Here is a 26038-nt window from a genome sequence, read left to right on the forward strand (position 1 = left end):
GAAGGTAAGGCTTTTTATAAATCTGTCTGAATTAGGAGGAATAATGAAAAAAAGTTTGTAAAAACTAATGACAACATGGCTTTAGTAGATAACTATAGTATGGACAGCAGGAACAGTAATGTGAAAGATGATTTTATTAATATTCAAGAGCAGTTTCATACACACTAGATGATTATCTTACAAAACTCTACCATATGCAAAGATAGTTACTAATCATAACAAGAGGTGAGCCTTATGACAACAGTAGAAATGATTAAGAATGTCACACTATACAAATACCTATGACTACACAGCTAAGCTATTAAAAAAATCCTTTGTGTAATTTTCAGTGCATTTTCAAATATATTTTAACATTCTGATAATGATTCTAGAAGGAAGGATCTATTGTTACAAAAATCAAAGCCAAGGACATAGAGTTTAAATGACTTACCAAAGATCACACAGCTCCTTAGCAACAGAGCAGGTATTAGAAACCAGGTCTCCTGATTCCCGGTCCAGTGCTACACAATGACGGCTGCCAATATTATATTTGTACAAGGTAGGAAAAATTATGTCTTTAAAAAGTCATTATTTTATCTCTCATTCATGCTAAATTTTAGTTACAGAAAATAACCATTAAAATCATTTAAATAAGAGTTTAAGAGCATGCTTTTTAAATTATGTAACTGAATTCTAGTGCATATGAGTTAAGCCAGAAACTTCTGGAAATTATTTATCCAATAGTCAAGAAAAGAAAAGATGAAAATTTGCAAACTTCCCTCTACCATCTTACTGATGATACTGATCACAAAAATTAAGGGATTTCCACTGAGTTGTAAAGATTTCGAAGAAAGGCAGTCTGATGAGAAAAAATTTATTTTGGAAAATTGCAGTACTGAATTTTTCTTTTTACAGCTGCACCTGCAGCATATGTAAGTTCCCAGGTTAGGGGCTGAATTGGAGCTGCACCTGCAGGCCTATGCCACAGCCATGGCAACACTGGATCAGAGTCATATCCAGTGACTCCGGATATGACGCCAGCCTGCAGCAATGCCAGATCCTTAACCCACTGAGTGAGGACAGGGGTTGAACATGCATCCTCACAGAGACAACATGAGTCCTTAACATGCTGAGCCACAATGGGAACTCCAGTATTGAATATATTAGGGGGCAAATTTTATTTAAACAAATTGTTTCATTTGGCCAACTGCCAAATTTCCAGGGTCTCTCTTTTTTCAACATTGCTGATAATATCAATAATATCAGAATATCAAAAATTCTGTTACTGAAAAAGAAGATAACTTGAACATGTAGCTCCTCTTTTTAAATTGTGGATACTTTTACTAGGTGAGATGGGGAGGTAAGAAGGATAACGGAGGGAAAGGTGAGTGAACTGAACCTGAGGAAATGAGAAGGCAAAGCTAGGTTGATGGGTAAGACACCTTTTGATCATTAGAATTCACTCAGAAAATTATCCATGCAAATGGATGCAATTTTTTATATGCTGAGTATACACTCAATATATTGAAATGAGAGTTTAATCAAGCTTCTTTAATGATAACTTACCTTTAGGCAAAGAGAAAAACAGACACTCCAAACAGAAAGCATTAAATAAGTGAATGAAGATCAATACTATCACACCTTTGTGCTTCGGGGGGTTAAAATCACGTAAGACTTTGTCTGCCGAAGGATGTAAAGGTGATAATCCATAGGGCTTGTGTTCTTTCTCTAACACAGTAACTCTACAACTAAAAAGGGTACTTTGGTGCCACCTTAATACACTTTATTCTAGAAGAAATATCAGAAGAACTATCCGTTATTCTATACTTGGAGGTTAATTCATCCCCAAGAAAAGATTAATTCTTGGACTTGCTCTATAAACAATGTAGGTGGTGGTTTACACTTAAAAAATTAAGGGCAGTGGAACCCTCAGCCATTTCTTGAAATTCCACTAGAAGGGATGCATTCTATTTGTAAAACATTTCCCCTCCTTAGTGTTTCCTTTTATATGCCAGTTTGGAGAAGAAACCTTAACAAACCAAGGAAATAGTCACTGAATGGATACTACGTGCCAGCGCACGCTTGGAGCTGTGGCGTTACTAGAAAAAACATCAACAACACGGTCTTTACTCTCAAGGAGCTCACAATCTGATGAAACTACTAGGGACAAGAAAACAAGCCAGCACAACACATGATTTTAAGGCTACATAATATGATTTTTTTAAATGTTATCACATTGCCGTGAATAATGTATCATAGTTCTTCCACTGGCTGGAAACCAGGGTAGCACAAGACAGAAATAGGAAAATATGAAGAAACATATAAAGAGAGGAAAGCCAATGACCTCTATTTAGAACCAAGGTTTACTACTCCACAATTTCGCACAGAGAAATATCAAAATCTGTAATACTGAGGATGGTTCGCTAAATTCAGCAGGGATGAGTGGCCGGGGAAGGAAAAGATCCTCCTGGGAGTTTAACACCAGAGTCTTTTTCACGATTACAAACCTGGTTCCTCGACGGGACACAGACACCTGGCGCAGCACTCCGGCCAGTCCGCCCCTCGCGCTCACGAGGAAGGGGCACTGTAGCTAGGAAACGGGACCCTCAGAGAGAGCTTCGCGATGACGTTCGCGGGACGTCACAAACCCCTAGATCTTAGAGGAGTGAGGCCCCCCGCAGAAAACAAACAAGAATCTGGAAAGGCCAGAAACCCGCGAAATCACCACCCGGGCTCCGCGCATCAGTCCTGCCCACTTCCCCTTCGCGCCAGGAACTGGCACCCCACCCACTGAAGCTCAGCCCGGGCGGCACGCGAATGTAGCGAAGCGCGCAGAGGAGCCGCCCCGCCCATCCAGAGAGAGCCGGCGGGAATTTTCTCTCCCTGCCCGCGGGGAGGCGTGGCTTCCCCTGCCCCTATAATAAACCATTAGCAGCCCAAGCGAGAGCTAGTCCCCGCCCCGAGCTGGCCCCGCGTCGTCCCCGCGCCCTCACCTTTCAATCCTCCTCCGCCTCTGCCTCCGCCCCTGCCTCCGCCCAGGTGTCCAGTTCAGACTAGCGACGCCCCTCCTCCTTCCGGGGACCGGGGGGAAGTCCCGCCTCTGGGAGGGGCTAGGGGCAGGGCCTGGAGGCGGGAGGGGGCGTCTTCCGGGAGCGTGTGCTGGGGGAGGAGCGGTCGCCGCGCGTTAGGCAGGGAGCGGTGCAGGGTCCTGGTTCCTACTGAGGTGGGGAGAGGGGCTTGGCGGGCTGTGTGGGACCGGGGGGACTATGCAGGCCCAGTAAACCCAGCGCGGGGAGGTGGGGCTTGCAGTGGAAGGGGCTGGCGGCTGGGGGAGGAATCAAACGTAGCCGTCCCCCTGGGGAAGGGGGCCAGTCCCGACTCCCTGGCTCTTCCGCTCTCCACCGTAACTTTGGGGTGTGGCAGGGGTTAGTGACGGTCGTTTACCTGGTACCGGGCCTGAAGGAGGCTTGTGGGGCTATAGTCTTTCTTGCGGCCACTGTGGGAATAAAACAAATGTTTGTAATCCGTATTATCCGCGGTGACTTGGGGCCTCTTCTACTGCCCATTTAAAGTTAAAGGCCTGTTCCCTCAAACTTCTCCCCTCTGATCGTCCTCTGCCATCTGTTTACCAGCCAAGCCCAGAGGGGACGAGGTCTGGGCCACCAGGTTCCTGGTGAGGTTGAAAGAACGAGTGTGTAAGACTGTTTTAAAGTGAGTCTGTGAGAAAAGGCAGGATTTTGTGGATTGCTTCCGTGTAAGTGTGGGCCGAGTACCTGAGTGCCAGAGCTTCACCATGTCAGGGAAGAGGAAGCGTGTGGTGTTGACTATTAAAGATAAGCTTGATATAATAAAGAAACTTGAAGATGGGGGTTCTTCCAAGCAGTTGGCAGTGATTTATGGAATTGGTGAGACAACAGTACGGGATATAAGAAAAAATAAAGAAAAGATTATAACTTATGCAAGCAGTTCTGATTCCACAAGTCTTCTGGCCAAGAGGAAATCTATGAAGCCATCCATGTATGAGGAACTGGACAGAGCAATGCTAGAATGGTTCAACCAGCAAAGAGCAAAAGGGAATCCTGTGTCTGGGCCAATTTGTGCAAAAAGGGCAGAGTTCTTCTTTTATGCTTTGGGAATGGATGGTGATTTTAACCCTTCTGCCGGTTGGTTAACGCGTTTTAAGCAGCGACACAGCATTAGAGAGATTAATATTAGAAATGAAAGATTAAGCGGAGATGAGACTGCTGTGGAAGATTTTTGTAACAACTTTCGAGACTTTATTGAACAAGAGAATTTGCAACCAGAACAAATCTACAATGCAGATGAAACTGGATTGTTTTGGAAATGCCTGCCTTCCAGAACTTCAGTAATCAAAGGTAAATGCACAGTCCCTGGGCACAAGTCAGTTGAAGAAAGAGTCACTGTCATGTGTTGTGCCAATGCAACAGGTTTACACAAACTTAAACTTTGTGTTGTAGGGAAAGCAAAGAAACCTCGCTCTTTCAAGTCAACTGACACTTCAAACCTGCCAGTCTCTTATTTTAGCCAAAAAGGTGCATGGATGGATCTTTCAATTTTCCGACAATGGTTTGATAAGATCTTTGTGCCACAAGTTCGGGAGCACTTAAGATCCAAAGGCTTACAGGAGAAGGCTGTGCTCTTGTTGGATAATTCACCAACACATCCAAATGAAAACGTCCTGAGATCAGATGATGGCCAAATATTTGCAAAATATTTACCACCTAATGTGGCTTCATTGATTCAGCCCTCAGATCAAGGAGTCATAGCTACACTGAAGAGAAACTATCGTGCAGGTCTTCTCCAAAACAACTTGGAAGAAGGCAATGACCTGAAATCATTCTGGAAGAAGCTCACTCTGCTAGATGCACTTTATGAAATAGCAGTGGCGTGGAATTTAGTAAAGCCAGTTACCATTAGCAGAGCATGGAAGAAGATTCTCCCTGCCATAGAGGAGAAAGTAGGCCTGGACTTTGATGAAGAAGATATCTCAGTGGCTGCTGTGGCTACCATTTTACAGCACACCAAAGGATTGGAAAATGTGACTACTGAGAACATTGAAAAATGGCTTGACGTGGACAGTACTGAACCAGGCTATGAAGTCTTAACTGACAGTGAAATCATCAGAAGAGCACAAGGCCAAACAGATGAATCCAGTGAAAATGAGGAGGAGGAAACAGAACTGATTCCAGAGAAACATATTAATCACGCAGCCGCTCTCCAGTGGACTGAAAATTTATTGGATTATCTAGAACAACAAGGTGATATGATTTTGCCAGATAGACTGGTGGTTCGTAAACTTCGAGCCACCATCAGAAATAAACAGAAGATGACAAACTCAAGTCAATAATGGTATAACAACATTACCATTGTTTTGGTAATTGTGTTCGTAACTCTTAACCTCTTTGCAATACGGCTTTTTATTTGTGTTCTGAATCCCCAGACACAGTCCTGTGAAATACAAATACAAAAATGTATCTGAAGTGGTTCGAGAATTATGTGTTTTGCAGCATCTGTCTCTTGTCCCCTTTATTTGTGCAGATAATCAGAAGCTAATTCTCTATAGGTATAAATTCACGTACATATGTATTCACTTTTGTAGATCTACAGTTATCCCTTCCATTACAGTGTCATTCCCTAAAGTTTCAAGCAGAAGTTACAGGTGACAATGAACAGATGGAGCACTTCCTGAAACCTTTTGCTTGATTTGTGAGGGCTGCCATAGTAATCTTTTCTTGTGCTAAGCATCTTAAGTGGTTATCTGTTTTGTACACTGATAGAATGAGAAATATCTATATTGTTAGATTTCAGGATGCTCTGTAATAATTCAAAATGAAGTTCAAAATGAAGAGGAAACTGATCTATGAATTAATAAAATAACTTAGAAATCATACTTTTCTTACAATTGTTTGGGAAGGGGAGATTTTTCTGGAAGTGAAGTAAATATAGGAAGTGATTGCTAAATTAGGAAACTATTGAAAAGCTGATATTTAAGATATTCTGATCTATTTGTAGAAAACGGAGTTGAAAATTTGGGGAACTTTAGGTTATTTATACAAAGGGAATAAATAGACTTATTTTAATTGGGTCTTATATTATTAATTGGATAACAGTATAGGTTTATTATTTATTCATCTAATTATAGTACAGGTTTTATAATGTTATCTGTGGTGACGTGAGCTATATGTAAGGGAATATCTTGTAAGTTTTTTTTTTACTATGTACTTGAAAATGTCTATAATTTGAAAGTTTGTCATAGCTTCTTTGATATGAAAAAAAGTGAGAATAAATAATAAAATTCTTATTTTTAATAAGCCATAAATTATGACCTGTTTCATGAAGAAAGCCGAAATAATCATGGAAGATGCCAGACTTTAAGGAATTTCATCATTTATTGTTTTGACACTTGTAAAAGGGTATTATTCTAGAATTCATTTATCAGAATTTTGATAAATTTGCTTAACAGTATAGGTTTATTCAAGACATTGAAAAGAATTTACCTATATGAATATTAATTTCATTTCTAATTTAAAAACAAAGTACATATTATTTTGTTTTGGCCCTAAATTAAATATATATATATATTTCTCTTATCAGTTATTTTTTAAAAGTTTAACTTTTTCATGAAATACTTTGCATTTTATAGTGGCTTTCTTAAAATTCTAAAACTTCAGAAATATTTGTAGCTTTCCATGATTTCTGTTTTCTTCATGATACATGTCTAAATTTTTAAAAAAGGATTATCTTGAGAACTGTTTAAAAATTGTGTTTGTTGCATGAATTGCCTCAGTAGACAGAAGAAAAAAGCCTCAGAAATTAACATACATATTGAATTAGATAACTACACATTCTGCTATAAGTTAAATTGTATAAAAGAATTTTTCATTTTTTAAAATGAAAATATGTAGTACATAAAGCTCCTTTGACTTTGTCTTTATTTGCTTACTGTTTTTAAAATTAACCTTGTCCGTGAAATTCAGCGATACCATTGCCACCTAGTGGTAAAATTACATTATGTTAAGGTTTGTGCTTTTAAACTTTAATATCTAGTAAAAGGTTCACTGTTTGTGACCTTGAGTGTGAATCTTGTGACTTTCTATCCTGTGAAAGACTGCTCTTCTTTCTTTGGTTTATAGCTATTCACTCTTTTCCTAAAGCTGCCAGTATCGGTAGACTAAAAGTTCTGTTTTAGACCCTTCTCCTTAAACTTATTTGTGAAAGCTGCCAATCACTAAATACCATGTGTTCTAAGCAGGATATTGATATCATATAACCTTCAAATTATGAACTAGTTAGAAATAATGATGATCAGTTCAAACTCTTAATTGCTGTAGATCACTTGCCTACAGGTAAGAATTTAAACCCAGGTAATTGATGCCAAAGAATACATTTATTTTATCTAACCTAGGCTAACCTTTTAACCTTTTCCACTCTTCAACATTTATTCCCTGCACCCTTCCTCCACCACCTGCCACAGGTGTCTGAATTTACTTATCTATTTTTCAGAGCACTTACGGCAGCAGTTGCCTTTTCCTTTTACCCTTTTATGGAGTTAGTCTTCCATTTTCATTACTCTGTGGTGTCTCAGCTCTGTTTATCCACAGTCTAACAAGCATTTGAAATTGGGACCATCTAATTTCTGATTCCTGGTTAGCCATGCTCAGGATCTTTTCTCACTCCCAGCAATTTAACCCCCCCCCCCCACTTTGGGAAAACTGTTTATGCAAACCTTTCTCTTTAGTTCATGAGCTAATCTCAAAGAGAATTAAAGAGTTGGCACAGTATAGTCCTAACATGAAAGTCTTGCTAGCCCAAAGTTGTTGGAAAACACTACTGCCAGAGGCACATGAGCATGGATATACTCAGACCCATAGAGACCAAAAAGGGAAAAAAATTAAGCCCCCAAATAAGATGATATGGAGAAGAGAATAGTTAGGTTCAAATACAAGAGAGGGTGGTTAGATGATAAGAAAAAAATTAAAGGGATATGTGGCCTGCTTGGAGGTTTATTTTGTACTGAAATGCATTTCAGTCTCCTAGTCCCAGGCTTACTAGTATGTGCTGTTCATTGGTAGATGGTCCCTGTAATTTCTCCTTTTCTCCTTGTCACCTGTGGAATGTTAGAAAGTCAGTTCCAAGTTGAATGCATTCAATCGGTAGTTGGGACCATTTGGTGGATGACACCAGAAGCTGTTTGGGTACATCTGCCCCAAAGTCATAAATTCTTAGTCTCCAATTCTTATTCCTTCAATGCCCTCCCAGAGGCTGACTTGCTTTCTATTTCTCCATTAAGAAATTAGCCATATGGTCACATTGTCTGGTCTTACCAGGTTTTTCCATTGATGAGCTTTGCTAGATTCCCCAGAAAACCAACTTACATTACATTGTTTCTCTAAACCCATGCTCCTAGTAGCCAAGAATGTTGTGTGAGCAGGGTTACCTGCAGGAGTTTATGAGAGATTAGGGCTTTGGGGGGGTACATGGGTGAAGGAAGTAGAATTCTTTGCTAAGTTTAAATTCAGCAAATCAGAAGTTCATTGCAACTTGCTATATGATTAAGACTACTGAGGATGTGAGTTTGGGAAAATATAAAGAAGGAGAAGAGTGGTTCATGTCCTTAAGGATCTTGAAATCAAGGTGGAAAAATAATGTATTTGAAAAAACAAAGCCATTTGATTTAATTGTAAGCTTGTATGAAACAGCCAACATAATGTGATATGGATTATGTAAGGGGATCACTGTGATTTAGCTTACTAATTCCTCCAGTGGCTTCTCCTCTGTGTATTCTCTACATTTTAAGCTTTTCTTTGTTCTTGGTCGTTACTGCTCCTGAGTGACTTCACCCATTTCCATTACCTGCATGTTTGTGACTCCAAATCTGTCTCCAGTCACCCTGCTTCAGAAGTCCAGATTTGTATCTTCAATTGAGAAGCAGAATTTCAGTCCATTAACATCCTAATGTTAGTGCCAACCAGATGGGCTAAGGAGTTTTTAACAATCCAAATTAGGCTAGTCTTTATTGGTCCGAAATAGCAAGGTAGATAATTCTATCTCCTTTCTTATTTAGCCTTTCCTGATGCACACACATGCCCTTGCCTCTGGTCATTACTTCTTGTGGACAGCCATAGTGGCTTCTGGTTTTGGTACCCTCGTTGCCACTCAAGTACTAAAATTTAGTTTGTGTTCCAACCCTTAACCTCTCTAAAAGACTATTATTCAAACTCTTAAGACTGACTACACTGCTTATAAATGTACTCTGTTTTACTTATTTAAGGCTGCTGGCAACTTAACACAGTAACTAGTCTCATGCAATTAGAAGTTGGATATGAAAGAATGCCCAAAGGGTAGCAGTTGCTGTAAATAATAATGTAAAAACTGTCCTCAGAGTCTATAAGACTTGTTATATTGGGAAGTGATTTTTGTGATATGTGTCTCAATACTGGGCTATGAGGTCAAGGACCATGGAATCAGTACTTTGGAGAACAGTACATTCATTCAACAATTGTGTACTCAAACACAAACTGTATGCTTTCTGTGTATAAGACATATTCTAAGCAATATATGGGATACATGGTAAGACTGCATTTGAGAGATTTATAGCAGGAGACAAATTTTTTAAAAAAGAATTATGACATTCTGACAAAGTGCAAATACAAGACTAATTCTGATATGTGTCATACAGTAGTGTGAGTGAAGTCATAACAATTGAGTTGGTCTTAAAAAATAACTAAATTTTTCATGATGTTTTAGTCTCCAGTCATTGCCAAATGTCCTCCAGGGGAAATAACTTGAAAAATGTTTTTACCACTATTCCATCTTACTAGCCTCTGCTAGTTATTTCCCTGATGACTGCTTCCTGATCACTAATTTAATTATAAGCATTTGAGATTTTTGTCAGAGCAGCACCACATTTCCAATCACTGTTGATCTGGATAACTCTAGCTAATGCATCTAACCTCAGAATGTTAGAGACTCATAATACATGTGTTTCTCTAATCTAGCCATGATATAAAACTTGGTTGAAGATGATCTTCTTCAAGCTGTGATTCATGGACCCAGGCTCGTCTTTCCTGTGCAGGTCTCCAACGCTGGGGCACCCATTGTGGAGTGCAGGCTCCTTATTCCTCAGGAGGTACCTCCACAGTTGTAATATCCCTCTTGCTTGTGGGTTGCCATCCTGGGGGTGTGTGTCTAATGAGACATCATCTCTGCCCCTCTTCCATCTTGATGTGGCATTTTCTTTATATCACTAGCTGTAGAAAACTTATTCTAGTATTCAAATCTTTCTCAGGTAGTTGATCTATAAGTAGTTGAATTTTGGTATGTCCATGGAGGATGTGAGTTCAGGACCTTCCTACTCCGTTTTGATTCAAATATCATGAGATTTATATTCTTAAAACATCTATGACAACAGCTCTCCATTTGTCTGAGTTTCTCACTAAAATGTGAACTGAGATTTATAGCTTCTGACTCTTATTAAAATTTTTAGCCCGGGAATTAAAGAATTCGTAGATGAGGCTTTTAATTATCTTTTTGCTCAGTAAAGTCAAAGAGGAGGAATAATGAATACCAAACACTTTATTGGCTGTAATTGAAAATGAGAAATCAATAGAAAGTACTAAATTATGAGTTGTTATAAAATCCCCATATAAATTCATGTATTTCATTCAGTCATTTCATTTTTTTATTCAGTCATTTATGTGACAAAATTTTTAAAGGGTATATACATAAGGCTAATTAGCATAGGATATGTTATATAAGACTCAACTATTGCTAAGGAATTTAGGGTCATAACTGTATCTTTAATATTAAGATCATGTTCATTAGAGTTTTCCACATCCAACAACAGAATCTTGGACCCTGTGGGTAATGAAAAAGTTTAGTGATAAAATCTCTTAAAATTTAGAAATCAAAGTACCTCAGATGACTACCTAGATGTATGCAACTTATGCAGAGTTTTCTTTGAAATATTGTACTAGATCTTCAGTTAATTTTGCAAAGCTACTCTCAATAATAGCCATTAAAAAGCATCATAAGGGAATTCTTTTTTTTTTTTTTTTTTTTTGGTCTTTCTGCTTTTTCTAGGGCCACTCCTGCGGCATATGGAGATTCCCAGGCTAGGGGTCAAATTGGAGCTGTAGCCACCGACCTACACCAGAGCCACAGCAACATGGGATCTTCAACCTACACCACAGCTCACGGCAACGCTGGATCCTCAACCCACTGAGCAAGGCCAGGGATCGAACCCTCAACCTCATCGTTCCCAGTAGGATTCGTTAACCACTGCGCCACGACGGGAACTCCCAAGGAAGTTCCTTTTTAAAGGCTGCAAAGTCTCTGCCTAGATTTATTTCTTTGCATGTGGATGTGCAGTAGGTCCAGCACCATTTGTTGAAAAGACTGTCCTGAGAATTGTCTTTGCTTCTTTGTCAAAGATCAGTTGACTATATTTGTGTGGGTACATCTGGGCTCCCTGTTCTTTTCCATCAATCTGTTTCTCTATTCTTTTGCCAACATCACAGTCTTTTAATTACTATATCTTTACAGTAAGTCATGTGGTGTTAGTTCTCTTTCTATTCTTCAGCTTCAGTATTGGACTGACTATTCTGGGTCTTGGGCCTCTTCACGTAAACTATAGAATCAGTTTGTCAATATCCACAAAATAACTGGCTGGGATACTGATTGAGATTTCAGTGAATCTACAGATCACATTGGGAAGAAGGGACATGTTGATGATATTGAGTCTTCCTATCCTTAAACACAGAATACCTGTTTCGTTAGATCTTTTTGATTTCTTTTATTAGAGTTTTGCAGTTTTCCTCATATAGATCTTGTACATGTTTTATTGGGTTTATACCTAAGTATTTTATTTTTTGGTGCTAATGTAAGTGGTATTGTGTTTCTGACTTCAAATTTCAACTACTCGTCGCATCGCTGGTATATGGGAAAGCAATTTATTTCTGTATATTAACCTTGTGTACTACAGCTTTCTAAAATCATTTATTAGTTACAATAATTTTTTGTTGATTCTTTCAGATTTTGTACATAAACAATCATGTCATCCGTGAGCAAAGTCAGTTTTATTTATTTATTTTTTCTCCTTTTTAGGGCCACACCCACGGCATATGGAAGTTCCCAGTCTAGGGGTCAAATCAGAGCTACTCGTGCTGGCCTACACCACAGCCACAGCATGGGGGAATCCAAGCTGCGTCTATGACCAACACCACAGCTCATGGCAATGCTGGATCATTAACCCACTGAGCGAAGCCAGGGATCAAACCCCCATTCTCATGGATACTAGTCAGATTCATTTCTGCTGTGCTACACCGGGAATGCCTCCAGTTTTATTTCTTCCTACCCAATCTGTGTGCTTTTATTTCTGTTTCTTGTTTTATTGTGTTAGCTAGAACTTTGAGTGGTGAGAGGGAGCATGGTTCATTTTTTAAAAGAAAACATTTAATTATTTCTTGAACTTGATAGTGGAATTATGCAATTTAGTTCCACATTAGATAAAAACATAAAATTTTGGTAAAATAGGTAACTGAGCCTCTTGCAAAAAAAATTTTACAGAGAAAACCAGTTTAAATTCTCCCTGAAACCAGTGATTTCTGACTGGTTTAGTAGATCAAAATGAGATTTTTTCCCTTTTACTTAAGTCAGGGTCTACAAAGCATGTAATTCAATTGAATAAGAGACCCCTCTTGTATCCATTGCAAGGCATCCAGAGGAACAAAAACAACAAAAAAATCGATAAACACACACCTAACACTAGGGGAACATAAAAAAAAAGTAAGGGGTTTTCCCATTTCTTAAGACACTTCAATAATAATAGCTAATTTGGGGGGAGTTCCTGTCATGGCACAGCCGAAACGAATCTGACTAGGAACCATGAGGTTGAGGGTTCCATCTCTGGCCTCCATCAGAGGGTTGATGATCTGGCATTGCCGTGAGCTGTGGTGTGGGTCACAGACGCGGCTCAGATCTGGCGTTGGCTGTGGGGAAAGCAGGCGGCTACAGCTCTGATTAGACCCCTATTTGGGAACCTCCATATTCCATGGGTGTGTCCCTAAAAAGACAAATAAATAAATAACAGCTAATTTTAAAAAATATCAAGTATTAGTAAATATTAGTGAGGGAAATAGGAGCAGGAAAAGAGAGACAAAGATAGGGAAAAGAAAGAAATATTTCTGAGAGTGCTTTTGAACTACCTGGATACTCTGATGTATTAAGATGTTTTTTTGTTTTTGGGTTTTTTTTTAGGGCTGCACTCACAGCATATGGAGGTTCCTAGGCTAGGGGTGGAATCAGAACTGTAGCTGCCGGCCTACACCACTGCCACAGCAATGCAGGATCTGAGCTGCATCTGCAACCTACACCACAGCTCACAGCAACGCCAGATCCTTAACCCACTGAGCAAGGCCAGGGATCAAACCCATGTCCTCATGGATCCTAGTTGGGTTAGTTAACTGCTGAGCCACAAAGGGAACTCCAGATTTTTTTTTTTTAAATGGAAAACAGAAGAGATAAGGAAGAATAAAAACGGAAAGGATGGCAGACCCACATGTTCATAAGAAAAATCACATGGGAAATTCCCATTGTGGCTCAGCGGGTAACGAACTTGACTAGTACCCATGAGGAAACGGGTTCGATTCCTGGCCTCACTCAATGGGTTAAGGATCCGGTGTTGACATGACCTGTGGTATAGATCGCAGGTGTACCTCAGATCCTGTGTTGCTGTGGCTGTGGTACAAGCTGGCAGCGGTAGCTCCAATTCGACCCCTAGACTGGGAACTTCCATATGCCTCAAGGGTGGCCTTAAAAAAAAAAAAAAAAAAAGAAAATGCAGACATTTATTTGATACTAGGGTTGTAATCATAAGCTAGACACAATTTAATGCCAGAGACAATTACATTGACACACAGAAACACCAAATAGAAGGCATACAGGTAGAATAACAGGGCAGTAGAGGGAAAGGATAATAAACACCTGGACGATCTCACACACACACACACACACACACACACACACACATACCACAGTGAAGCTGCATGCAAAAGACAGGTGGAAATTCCTAGTGCAGGGACAACGTAACTCATACTCCACTGACACCTCTTAACTGGAAGTCATTGTTACAGTTTTTTTGTATAGATGGTTTTGACTTTAACTTCATTTAGAACCATAGATGATCTTGACTTCTTAATTTTGGACAAAGAAAGTACAAATTAAGCTCTCTGAAGAAAATGAAGTGTCAAGGAAAAAGGACGTTTTAAATGGAGTAACATCCCCATCTTGTGGTGTTCTGGAATACTGACTGCTTCTTAATGGCACTTTGAGTTTACATGTAATTCTAGGTAAAGTATGGCTAACTTGATTTTTCTTGGGAACAGGGAAGAGTAATCATAGAGAAAATTGAATCTACAGTTTCTCAGTCCAAAATTTTCATCAAAGTTAAACTATTTTAATGGAAGAGTTGCTACCCGTTGGTGCTAATTACTTAGTAGTTGGCTCTTCAGTGTTCACCTTTTAAAAAAATAATAATTCAATGAATTTTATTATACAACCATCATCAAAACCTAATTTTATTAGAATATTTCCATCCCAAACCTCCAGTCCACCCCCTCCATCTCCCCTACCTGTCTTCTTTGGTAAACGTAAGTTTTTCAAAGTCTGTGAGTCTGTTTCTATTCTGAAAATAAGTTCACTTTTATCTTTTTTTTTTTTTTTTTTAGGTGCTCACCTTTACTGGACTCAGAGAAAGAACCAAGAAGTGATTCACATTGGTATTTACCTTTTCTTCAATTGCATATATATATAATTTTAGCTGGACTTGTGACATATTAAATTCCTGGACCAGGGATAGATCTGAGCTGCAGCTGTAACCTATGCCACAGTCACAGCAATGCAGGATCCTTAACTCTCTGCACTACAGCAGGAACTCTAATAAGAGTTTACATTTTTTACTAGTACAACCTCCCTTGTTGGCCATTCTGACTGGTGTGAGGTGATACCTCATTGTAGTTTTGATTCTCATTTCTCTAATAATTAATGATGTTGAGCATCTTTTCAAGTGTTTTTGGCCATCTGTCTGTCTTCTTTGGATAAATGTCTATTTATATTTTTTGCCCATTTTTTTAATATTGAGCTGCATGGGCTAGTTGTATATTTTGGAGATTAATTTCTTGTCAGTTGCTTCATTCGTAGATGTTTTCTCCCATCCTGTGAGTTGTCTTTTCATTTGGTTTACAGTTTCCTTGGCTGTGCAAAAGCTTTCAATTAGGTCTTATTTGTTTATTTTTGTTTTTATTTTCATTACTCTAGGAGGTGGGTCAAAAAACATACTGCTATGTTTTATGTCAAAGAGTGTTCTGCCTATGTTTTCCCCTGAGAGTTTTATTGTATCCAGTCTTACATTTAGGTCTTTAATCCATTTTAAGGACTAAATTAAGAAGATATGGTACATATATACAGTGGAATGTTACTCAGTCATAAAAAGAATGAAACAATGCCATTTGCAACAACATGGATGGACTTAGAGATTATCATACTAAGTGAAGTAGTAAGTCAGACAGAGAAAGACAAATAACATATGATACCACTTATATGTGGAATCTAAAAAAAAAAAAAATCGCATAGGAATTCCTGCTTTGGTGCAATGGGTTAAGAGTCCAGCTCAGCAGCTGGGGTCACTGTGGAGGTGTGGGTTCACTCTCTGGCCTGGGTCAGTGGGTGAAAGGATCCAATGTTGCTGCAGCTGCAGCTGCAGCATAGGTTACAGCTGCAGCTCAGGTTTAATCCTTGTGCTGGGAACTTCCATATACTGTGGGTACAGCCATAAAAAATACCTAAATAAAAAATTAAAAATGATACAAATGAACTCATTTACAAAACATAAACAGGCTCACAGACTTTGGAAAAACAAAAACCTTATGGTTACCAAAGGGAAAAGTTGCGGGGGGGGGCCGGATAATTCAGAAATTTGGGATTAACATACACACACTGCTATATACAAAATAGATAATCCACAAGGACGTATTGTATAGCACAGGGAACTCTACTTAATGTTCTGTAATAACCTATATGGGAAATGAATCTGCAAAAGAATGGATATATGTATATGTATAACTGGATCACTTCACTCTACACCTGAAACTAACATAACATTGTAAATCAACTATATTCCAATATAAAATTAAAAATTAAATTGAAAAAATATTTTTACATGTGAAACAATTCTCAAGGAAAAATAACTGGAAACTGACAGAAGAACTCCTATAAGCAAGGTTGCAAGAAAGTTTCCCATGAAATCAGGATGGATGAGAAAAAAAAAAATCAGGTCTTAACCTGCACCCCTCAGAGGGGATTAAGATGAAAGAGACTGCATGGGGGGACACTCACCCTGGGAAAGGAGTAGGCTGAGCCACAGACTGGGGGACTCAGTCCTGGGGTCCTACGTGGAGAAGACTAGCCCTCTTTTGCTGCTTGGAGAAGTGCTGGGACAAATAGAAAGGCTGCCTATCCTCCACTCAGTTGCTGGCTTTCCCCCAGACAGGGTGGAGAGAGGTCTGATCCACTGCCTCATTGCAACACTCCCCAGTTTAAGCTGAGTGAACACCTCAGTCCCACTCACTCCACACCATAGCTTGGCACTGGATCTAGGGTGGCCAGGACCTAGGAAGAGACTTGAACAATGGATGCAGAGGTAGCCTGGGGGCCCGTGGTGTAGTCCAGGTAGGGCAGCCATGGTCACTGTTGGCACTTAACTCAAAAAGTGCCCCACAAGCACCCCAACTTCTCATAGCAACACAGCCACTTCAATTCCTGAAGTGCTGCAACTGCCCTGACCTCCAGTTTCAGCAGACTGAATGCTCCAGCATTGCCGACTCCACACCACAACTTTGTGCTACATCTAGGGTGACCACAACTGGGGAAAAGACACAAACTCGAACTGTGTCTCAGTGGAGCCCCAGATGCCTACATGGGCAGTGCATCGGACCTCTGTATGCATATGAGCCTCAATTACTTTAGTACACCCCTCCTTTGAAGCAAAGGCTTCAGTGTGGGGAGAAGGAAAAGCATATACTTTAGGAGAACAGAGACTGCTTGAGCCCAAACCTCAGGGCTTCTTCTTCAGCACCTTGGGAACAGACCCCATCCTGATAGGGAGACCTCTGCCACAGATCAGAAGGAAGCCGCATCTCACACCTTGTATAGGCTTTGGCGCCTCCAAAACCAGCCACAGCCCCATCAAGGTGATAGTGGCCAACACACCATGAAGAAAGACATGGTTGGCATCCACATCAAATCCAGCCCTTGCACTGAAGACTTGGCACATGCAGCCTACATAAGGATGCTCCCACATAAAAACACCCCTTCAAGACCACAATAGATCTCTGCTTCATCCACATTCATAGGGACAGACAATGTTAAATAAAATGAAAAGGCAGAGGAATTACTCCCAATTGAAAGAGCAAGAGAAAACCTCTGAAAAAAATAATAAAACAAAGTTTACTAGACATAGAGTTCAAAAAGTTGGTGATAAAAATCCTAACCCTATTAAGAAGGAGAATTGATCTAAACACAGACCATTTTAACAAGGAACTATAAGCTATAAAGAAGACCCAATCAAAAATAGATAATTCAATTTCTGAGGAAAAAAAAAGCACTGTAGAAGAAATAAATAGCTAACTAAATTATGCAGAAGAATGTATAAATGATCTGGAAGATAGAATAATAGAAATTACCCAACCAGAACAGCAGACAGAAGACAAATAAAAAAGGTGAATGCAACATACAAGATCAATGGGATAACATAGAAATGTGCCAGTTTACACATGACTGGGGTTCCAAAAACGGAAGAGAGGGAGAATAGGATCAAAAATGTATTTGAAAAAATTATAGTTTTCTAAACTTAAAGAAAGAAAGGGATAGTCAGGTACAGGAAAAACAGAGGTCCCAAATAAGATGAATCCAAACAGACCCACACCAAGACACATAATTAAAATGGCAAAAGTTAAAAAGTCAATTTTAAAGTTGGCAACAGAAAAAGAGTCATATACAAGGGAACACCCGCCGCCCCCCCAACCCCCACTCCCCTACCCCTGCCAAGGCTATCAGCTGATTTATCTAAAGAACTTTTGCAGAGCAGAAGGGAGTGGCTTGATATGGAAGTTCCCAGGCTAGGGGCAGAATCGGAGCTATAGCTGCTGGCCTACACTTACAGCCACAGCAACACCAGGTCCAAGCCGCGTTCTATGACCTACACACAGCTCACGGCAATGCTGAATCTTTAACCCACCGAGCAAGTCCAGGGATTGAACCTGCGTTCTCATGGATACTAGTCAGGTTCATTTCCACTGAGCCATTATAGGAGCTCCTAAATAGAATTTTTAAAGTGTTTTTAATCCATTAAACAGAAATTTGGAGGAGGTACAAGAGTGAGGCAAGAGTGAAGGCAGTTTCATTAGTTAGCATGAAATCTTTTTATTCAAGCAATTAAGTAATGAGGATTTGAATTAAGATAGTGGTACTAGAATAGAGAGGAGAAAGATTTAAAAAGTGGAGAGAATCACACAAAACCTTGCACACGGATATTTGTAACAGCTTAATTGTAATTGCTTAAACTTGGAAGTGACCAAGATGTCATTCAGTAAGTGAATGGATAAATAAAGTGTGGTACATCCAGACAATAGAATAGAAATGAGCCATCAAGCCATGAAAAGACACAGAGGAAATTTAAATGTATATTACTAAGCAAAAGAAGCCCATCTGAAAAGGCGACATACTGTCTGAGTCCAGCTACATGACATTTACTGGAAAAGACAAAACTATGGATGCAGGAGAAAGATCAGTGCTTACCAGAGGTTGAGGACAGGGAAGGGAAGGACAAAAAGGCACAACACAGAGGAATTGTAGGGCACTGAGAGGATGCTCTATGATATTATAATGGTAGATGCATGTCATTATACATTTGTCCAAACTTATACAATGTACAACACTGATGTACAACACCCTGTGTACTCTGGGTGATAATGACCTGTCAGTGTAGGTTTATTAATTGTAGAAAAGGTACCACTCTGGTTGGGGATGTTGATAATGGGGAAATTATACATCAATGGGAGCAAGGGTATATGTGAAATCTCTGTATCTTGCTCCCAATTTTATTGGGTACCTAAAACTGCTCTTTAAAAAAAAGAACATTTTTTTAAAAAGTAAGGAGGTAGGAAAAAAGGCAGTGCATACTTTATTTTGAAATGCCATATCACTTTTTTTTTTTTTTTTTTTTTTTGCTTTTTCTGGGGCTGCTTCCGAGGCATATGGAGGTTTTCAGGCTAGAGGTCCAATCAGAGCTGTGGCCGCTGGCCTAGGCCATAGCCACAGCAACGTCAGATCCAAGCTGCATCTGTGACCTACACCACAGCTCACGGCAACACTGGATCCTCAACCCACTGAGCAAGGCCAGGAATCGAACCCACAACCTCACGGTTCCTAGTCGGATTCATTAACCACTGAACCACAACAGGAACTCCCGACATATCACATTTTTTAGCACTTTCCCTCTATCTTTTCCCTGAGTCATTCAATTTCTCTGATAACTCACTGAGGAAGGATTTACCTGGCACTGACTATTTTTGTAATACTGTACTAGATGCCATGAAAGGTAGAAGTGAAAAGTGTAGGAAAAAAATTCAAAAACATTATAAATTTGTTGAGGTGACTAACACACCAAAATGTCTTAGAGAATGTAAATGCCTGCTGTTATACCTGCAGCTGAAGTTATGAATGGAAAGAATGAGACGTTTGTTTTGTTTTTTTTTGTCTTTTTCAGGTTCCTCATTCATATTTTGAATATATTTTTAATATATACTGATAAGATAGAAAAAATTCAGAAACTATGGAAGAAAAAATCCGTAGCACCACTTCATTTACCCAACTATTTAAGTATTTTTGTGTATTACAGTCTTTTTTCCCAACTGAGTGTAGACTCCTTAAAGACTGTTGTGTAAGAGATTTTGCAGCTGAAGAGGATAAGGTCATTTGTGGAAATTAAGATAGAGTGGCACAAGTCTTTACTCTTTTTTTTTAGAGTAAATCTCATTAGAAAATACTTAGGAATAAAAGTGATAAAAAATGTTCAAGTCTGGACTTCATTGGTGGCTCAAAGCATTAACGACCTGGCATGCTGCTGCTTGGCGCCTGTCACTGCTATGGCACAGGTTTGATGTGGTGTGGGTCCCCTGGCATGCGGAACTTCAGCATGCCACAGGTGCTGCCAAAATAAAATATTCAAGTCTCTGTTAAAGAGAACTACAACATAAGTGGAGGAAAATAAAAAAATCCTTGATGGAAAGCCTTGGTTAAGTGGATGTTCTTGGGTGCAAAATCATAATATGGTAAAAAAGTAAATCCTTCTCAGATTAATCTACAAATAGAATGGAATTCCCACCGAAATTTCAACTTTCCAAAGTGGCTCTAAAGTTAATTTTAATAAATAAATATTAGAGAAGAGCTAAATTTTTTTTTTAAAAAGAAAGGAAATGAGTAAAGACAAACTATACAAATTAAAATTAAAATTGCTTGATGTTGGCAGAGGAGGAGGAAGACAGATCAATGAGAATAGAAAATCCATAAACAGAACTAATTATGTGTAAAAGTTTTATATACAATGAGAGTAATATTTTAAATAATTGAAAAATGAATTAGAAAAAACTGGTTTGTAACAATCTTATTAAAAGTTTAGTTTCTTAGAAGTTCCCATTGTGGCTTGGTGGTAAATGAGCCTGACTAGTATCCATGAGGATACTAATTTGATCCTGGGTCTTGCTCAGTGAGTTAACGATCTGGTGTTGCTGTGAGCTGTGGTGTAGTTTGCACACACAGCTCGGATCCCATGTTGCTATGGCTGTGGTGTAGACCGGCAGCTATAGCTCCAATTCGACCCCTAGCCTGAGAACCTCTGTATACGGTCAGCGCGGCCCTAAAAAGCCCCCCCCCCCGCCAAAAAGTGTTCTTATAAGAAATTAATTAAATTGGGAGTTCCCATTGTGGCTCAGATGGTTAAGGAACTGACATTGTCTCTGTGAGGATGCCAGTTCACTCTCTGGCCTTGCTCAATGGGTTAAGGATACAGCATTGCTGTAAGCTGCTGCTTAAGTGGCAGATGAGGCTCAGATCTGGTGTTGCCATGGCAGTGGTGTAGGCCTCACCTGCAGCTCCAATTTGACCTCTTGCCCAGGAACTTTCATAGGCTGCAGGTGCAGCCATAAAAAGAAAAGAGAGAAAGAAACTCACAAAATTGGACGAGAGTGATTCAGGGTTAAGAATCTGGATGTATCTATAACAGCTTTTCTGATTCAAGTCCAAAAGAAGACTGAAAATTCTTGGCTGGAAGACTCAGCAGTTACTGAGAGAAAAGACTTTGGTTTCTGGAGCAAGTTGTGGACATGCAGGCAGAAGTCAACTTCTGCTTTCCTCATCTTAGAGCCAGACTCTCACTCTAGGCTCTGTGCTTGGGAAAAGCTTTCTATTGGCAGATACTACTTTGGGGAAGAAGGGCATATCCTGTCCTGAACTTCAGCAGGGTGGAGTTTGTTCTATGATCTTCACAATGTTGTAGGGAATAATAATAGCTGAAAAAGAACTGTCATGTTACAGTTGCAGATCATTTATCTATTTATCTCTTGCAAGAGGCTCTGACCCAGGTGTATGTTTGCTGCTGAATAGTCTTTCTTCTGGAAAAACCACCTGGTATGTGTACAAATACAAGAGAACATAATGAGAAAATAGAAATGTTTGGAAAATGGCAAAATAAACTATTCTAAGGATTAAGTTACTCTTTAGGATAATGTAAAATGTTGTCGTTATATTGCAGGCAGAATTCTTCATATATTTCTTTTGGAGAGATATTCTTTCCTAAATGTATATTTTAATTGCAATGTATGTTCATTGTGTGTGGACATATGGGCATGTGGGTATAGATGTGTTTATTTTTATTTATTATTTGTTTATGTAATTTTATGTTTGTTTATATTTGACTGGGATTTTAGAGATGTCAGGAATTTAGGCCAAAAATACTGCAGGGATGATGTAGGCAAGGAAGGACAATGAAACAGAACTCAATTAGTTTGAGGATGCTCAATCTTTACTGAAAATACTGCATATGATGGAGCAATGTTAAAAATGGAGAGCACTGTCCTTTTGACTGGGAAAGTGTTTAAGGAAATCATCTTTGCTTCTATGTGTGTGTCGCTGGAGCTGTGGTTGGATGTAGTTGTGGTGACATTGCCCCGAGGGGTCATAGCTAGACCCACTAATATGGGTACCAAGTGGATTTGTCCTGAAGAGGGTGGATTTTCCTACTGTAAATTCTCTAGAGTAGGAAATGAGGATGAAGAGGTAGCCCTCAGGGCTGGTTAAAGAAGAAACTCCTTCCTTTATGAGTGTCCTCTTGAATGGACTCAAGATATTCTTGTGGGCACTTCCAATGCTGATTGGAAATTTGTTTTTGTTTTTATTTTGTTTTGTTTTTGCCACAAGGAGGCTCCCTGCAAAAGCCCCATGAGAAAGATACAGGAAGCCTGGATTTGTTAGGGGACTATTGACTGAAACCACCTGCCTTGATCAACACTGTATGGCTTGCATGAATTGTCTCAGAGTAGGAGGCCCTGATAAGGAACGTGGTGCTGCCCTGAAGACTAATATGGAGAATCTAGGAGGGGCCAATAGGAGGGAGGAGTTGACCAACCTCCCAGGATCCTTGGTGCTAGAATCCATCCTGGCTGAGAGGTACCGGAGCCCCAAGAAAGACTTCTGGCCAGACCAAGTACAGGCAGAGAAAGATGACTGGCCAGAGACAACTCAGAAACTAACCCCATTCTCCTAAAACCTGAGACTGTGAGCCAGGTGTCAGAGCAGTTCTCCTGCGTTGCCTAACCCTGCTGCTCTCCACCCCCGTTCCCCTTCCCAACAAAGGCTTTGGCTTTGTCAGCATGTGTGTCTCCTTGTATTAGGTAGGGTAAGATAGGGACTCTGGCCCGGGTGATTCAAAACAGATCATTTATTGTTACCTGAAACAGGAGGCCTGCAATCAAACAATGAAGACACATGCAGATTCCAGAGGAATGCTCTTCAGAGCATCTCCCTATAACATTTCCCCATGCAAGGCATCCTCAAAACCAATCGGAGGATCCAAACGCGCCCCCTTAGGCACACACAGGTGCAGGGGGGTTGGGACAGGAAATTAGTGGGCCTGGGGAAAGAGAATAGGGGTCCCCAAACAGGTCTGCCATATATGAACATAAGGAAGGATCCAATTGCAGCCAGCACCAGTCCCTCGCCCATGCTCCCTGAGGGCGTAAATAAAACTTTCTGTACACTGCGACCTGACTCTTGACTGTGACCTCCGAGGCAACAGGCAGGAGCGTTTTTTGGCACAGAGTGACAGAGCCAGAGCCCTACGGCTCGTTAGAAAAGTCCAGGTCAGAGCTCTTACACTAGGATGTGGGTTCGAGGGGAAATTCCCTTCGACCTAGAACCACCAGGTCCTGAGCTGATTGCTTCTGCCTGAAGAGATCGCGTGCCGCCTGCCTCCAGGCTTGCAAGGAAGCCCATTAGCTCCGTCCCAGTTCTGCTACAGCACTTCTTGGCCTGCACCTCCAAATCCTTGTTGTAGGTGGGCAAAGACCAAGGGAGATACCACAGAGCAGACGAACTTGACATTGGACAATTCATTTCCGAGTGTTAGACAAGAGCTCATTCTCGGACCCAGGAAGGGATTCCCCTTCCCGCAACAGAGTCACATAAAATAGCCAAAGGTAAGGCGATTTTTAAAATTTTAAATATTGCCAATTCCCCTCCCTTATTCCTGTCTTCAGTAAAGTTCAGATGCAGAACCCAGATTAGGTTCTATAAAGAGAATCAATCTTATCTGTATCAATGCTTATAAAAGATTAGAGAGAGCAGTGACTACTTGAATCTCTCCAGAAAACCTGATTTAATTGGCCTGGAGCACCAGAATTTTTAAAAGTACCCCAGGTGATTGTAATGTACAGCCAATTTGAGAACTGCTTCCTTTATAGTCCAGTGTGGGGTAGTATTACCAAACCAGATCCATTTGCCAACATGAAACAAGCCAAAGGCTGAGACACAGAGGTTTACAGCTGAGAAAGTGTTTACTCACAAGGCAGCCAAGTGAGGAAAGGGGAGCACAGTTCTCAGATCAGCCTCCCCAAAGCTGAGGGGCTTGGAATATTTATGGGATAAGCAAGGTGGTCTTAGGCATCTGGAGAAGTGATTGGAGGCAGGGAAAGGGTGAGGTAGTCAGTGTTTTGAGCAGGTGCATCAGATGACATGTTTCTGTGTATTCAAAATCAAGGTGCTGACGTGATCTGAGGATGGAGTTTTCCAGTCCTCTGACATCAATAGGCCATTCACCAGACACCCACGCAGGGTCAGTTTTAGGACGGATGGTCCCAACTGGCCCCAGCCAGCTCAAGCTGGGCAGGAACTGACTCTAAGTTCCTGTAAGACAACTGCTGCATGAGGCAGGGAAGGCAATTTGCAAGCAGGGCAGTTTTAACAAGCTGTTCCCTTATCTGTTGATCTGTAAGACAAACTCAAGAACCTCTATTACTTATCAGCTCTTATTAGCTGTATGGGTTATGATTGCAGCAGCAGGTCTGAGATGATTCAGTAATTACCTAATTGTTGGCAGCGGAGCCTTGAGGCCAGGGGGTGCATAGTTAGAAGGATAATGGCAGTACAGACTTAAACTAAAGCCAGAAGCAGACATTGACAGGAGCCTGCAAATACGATGCTTCCTGGTGAAGTGTATTTCAAGGGTAGGGGACCTGAGATATTGCTACTATGCAAGTAAGGGCTGTTATAATCTTGGCCTTTCAGGTTATGTAATAGGGAAGAACAAATCTGATTCCACATTAAATCTGTGTCTTTTATTTTAACCTTTGTATCCTATTGCTTTTGCTACCAGTTAATCACTATAAAGGTATGTTGCCTAGAGCTTAATGTATATATAATGGCCAATCTCAGGGAACCCAGCCTCCCATGACTGAGGTTAAGCTAAAGTAACTTTGTTTAGCTCACAGGAAACATCCTGACCAGGCCCACCTGTAAAAGTTTGTAGGAAAGAAGAAATTAACACATTATCTTGGGAGTCTGGTTGGAATCAAGAAATATTTGCAACAACTTATTGCCTTTATTACTTTCTTCTTCACCTCCCCTTCTTTGTTCTATAAAAGAAAACACAGCATCTAAAATCTGGGCAAGGGAGTTCCTGTCGTGTTGAAGCAGAAACGAATCTGATTAGGAACATTGAAGTTGCAGGTTTGATCCTTGGCCTCCCTCAGTGGGTTAAGGATCTGGTGTTGCTGTGAGCTATGGTGTAGGCCAGCAGCTGTAGATCCAATTGGACCCCTAGCCTGAAAATCTCCATATGCTTCAAGTGTGGCCCTACAAAGAAAAACAAAAAACAAACAAAAAACCAAAAACCCAACCATTTGGGCAAGATAGTTCTTTGAGATACTAGTCTACCATCTTCTGATTCTGCTGGCTTTCTGAGTAACGTCACCATTCCTTGCCCCAACAACTCATTCCTTGATTTGTCCCTTTTGTATGGTGGCAGTAAGCACAGTATGAGTATGAACTTGGTAACAATGAAGCATTATAGGAGTTATTGGACTGGAAAACAAATGGCAGTAAAGGCTATCATTGGGACAATTGATGAAATTTGAATATGCAAAATGGATTAGATAGTAGCGCCTATTCATATTGTTTCATGATTTTGTCAATTACATTCTAGTTCTGAATAAGAGTGTCCTTATTCTTAGTGAAGGCATGTAATAGTATTTAGAAGGAGGATGCATAGTGTCTCCAACTTAGGCTCACCTAGTTTAAATACATGATATATACATACAAAAATACATATAGGGAGAATGAAAAAGCAAATGGGACAAAATGTGGCAATTAATGACTCTGGATAATTGGTATGTAAGAATTCATTTTACTGAAACAGAAAACACTGAAGAGT

At 40.1% G+C, this 26038-nt stretch overlaps 1 protein-coding gene, 1 long non-coding RNA gene and 1 pseudogene across 24 annotated transcripts in view; 2 read left to right on the forward strand and 1 right to left on the reverse strand.

Moving 5' to 3' along the window:
- Positions 1–3054, reverse strand: part of CCDC82 (coiled-coil domain containing 82) — a 30618-nt gene extending 27564 nt beyond the window's left edge. For 5 of the 23 annotated variants that reach the window (XR_014815045.1, XM_084975779.1, XM_084975772.1 and 2 more), the window contains exons 1-2: positions 2487–2727; positions 431–514 (exon numbers count right to left, since the gene is read on the reverse strand). The gene's annotated coding sequence lies outside the window, so the exon portion shown is untranslated. Of the gene's footprint in view, positions 1–430; positions 2728–2972 lie in introns of those variants that run through there. The other 18 variants (XR_014815050.1, XR_014815046.1, XM_021062696.2 and 15 more) reach the window with 7 other exon arrangements.
- Positions 2603–21610, forward strand: LOC146399819 (uncharacterized; annotated as a pseudogene).
- LOC110255421 (uncharacterized) overlaps positions 3129–26038 on the forward strand; it is a 1062594-nt gene continuing 1039684 nt past the window's right edge. The window contains exons 1-2 of the long non-coding RNA XR_014815065.1: positions 3129–3202; positions 14727–14777. This is a non-coding gene — a long non-coding RNA (uncharacterized LOC110255421). The remainder of the gene's footprint in view (positions 3203–14726; positions 14778–26038) is intronic.

The sequence above is a fragment of the Sus scrofa genome, chromosome 9 (assembly GCF_054392235.1).
Source record: "Sus scrofa isolate SSC_HxYL_T2T_F1_AM1 chromosome 9, Sscrofa_HxYL_maternal_Yorkshire_Landrace_v2.0, whole genome shotgun sequence".
Lineage (NCBI taxonomy): Eukaryota > Metazoa > Chordata > Mammalia > Artiodactyla > Suidae > Sus > Sus scrofa.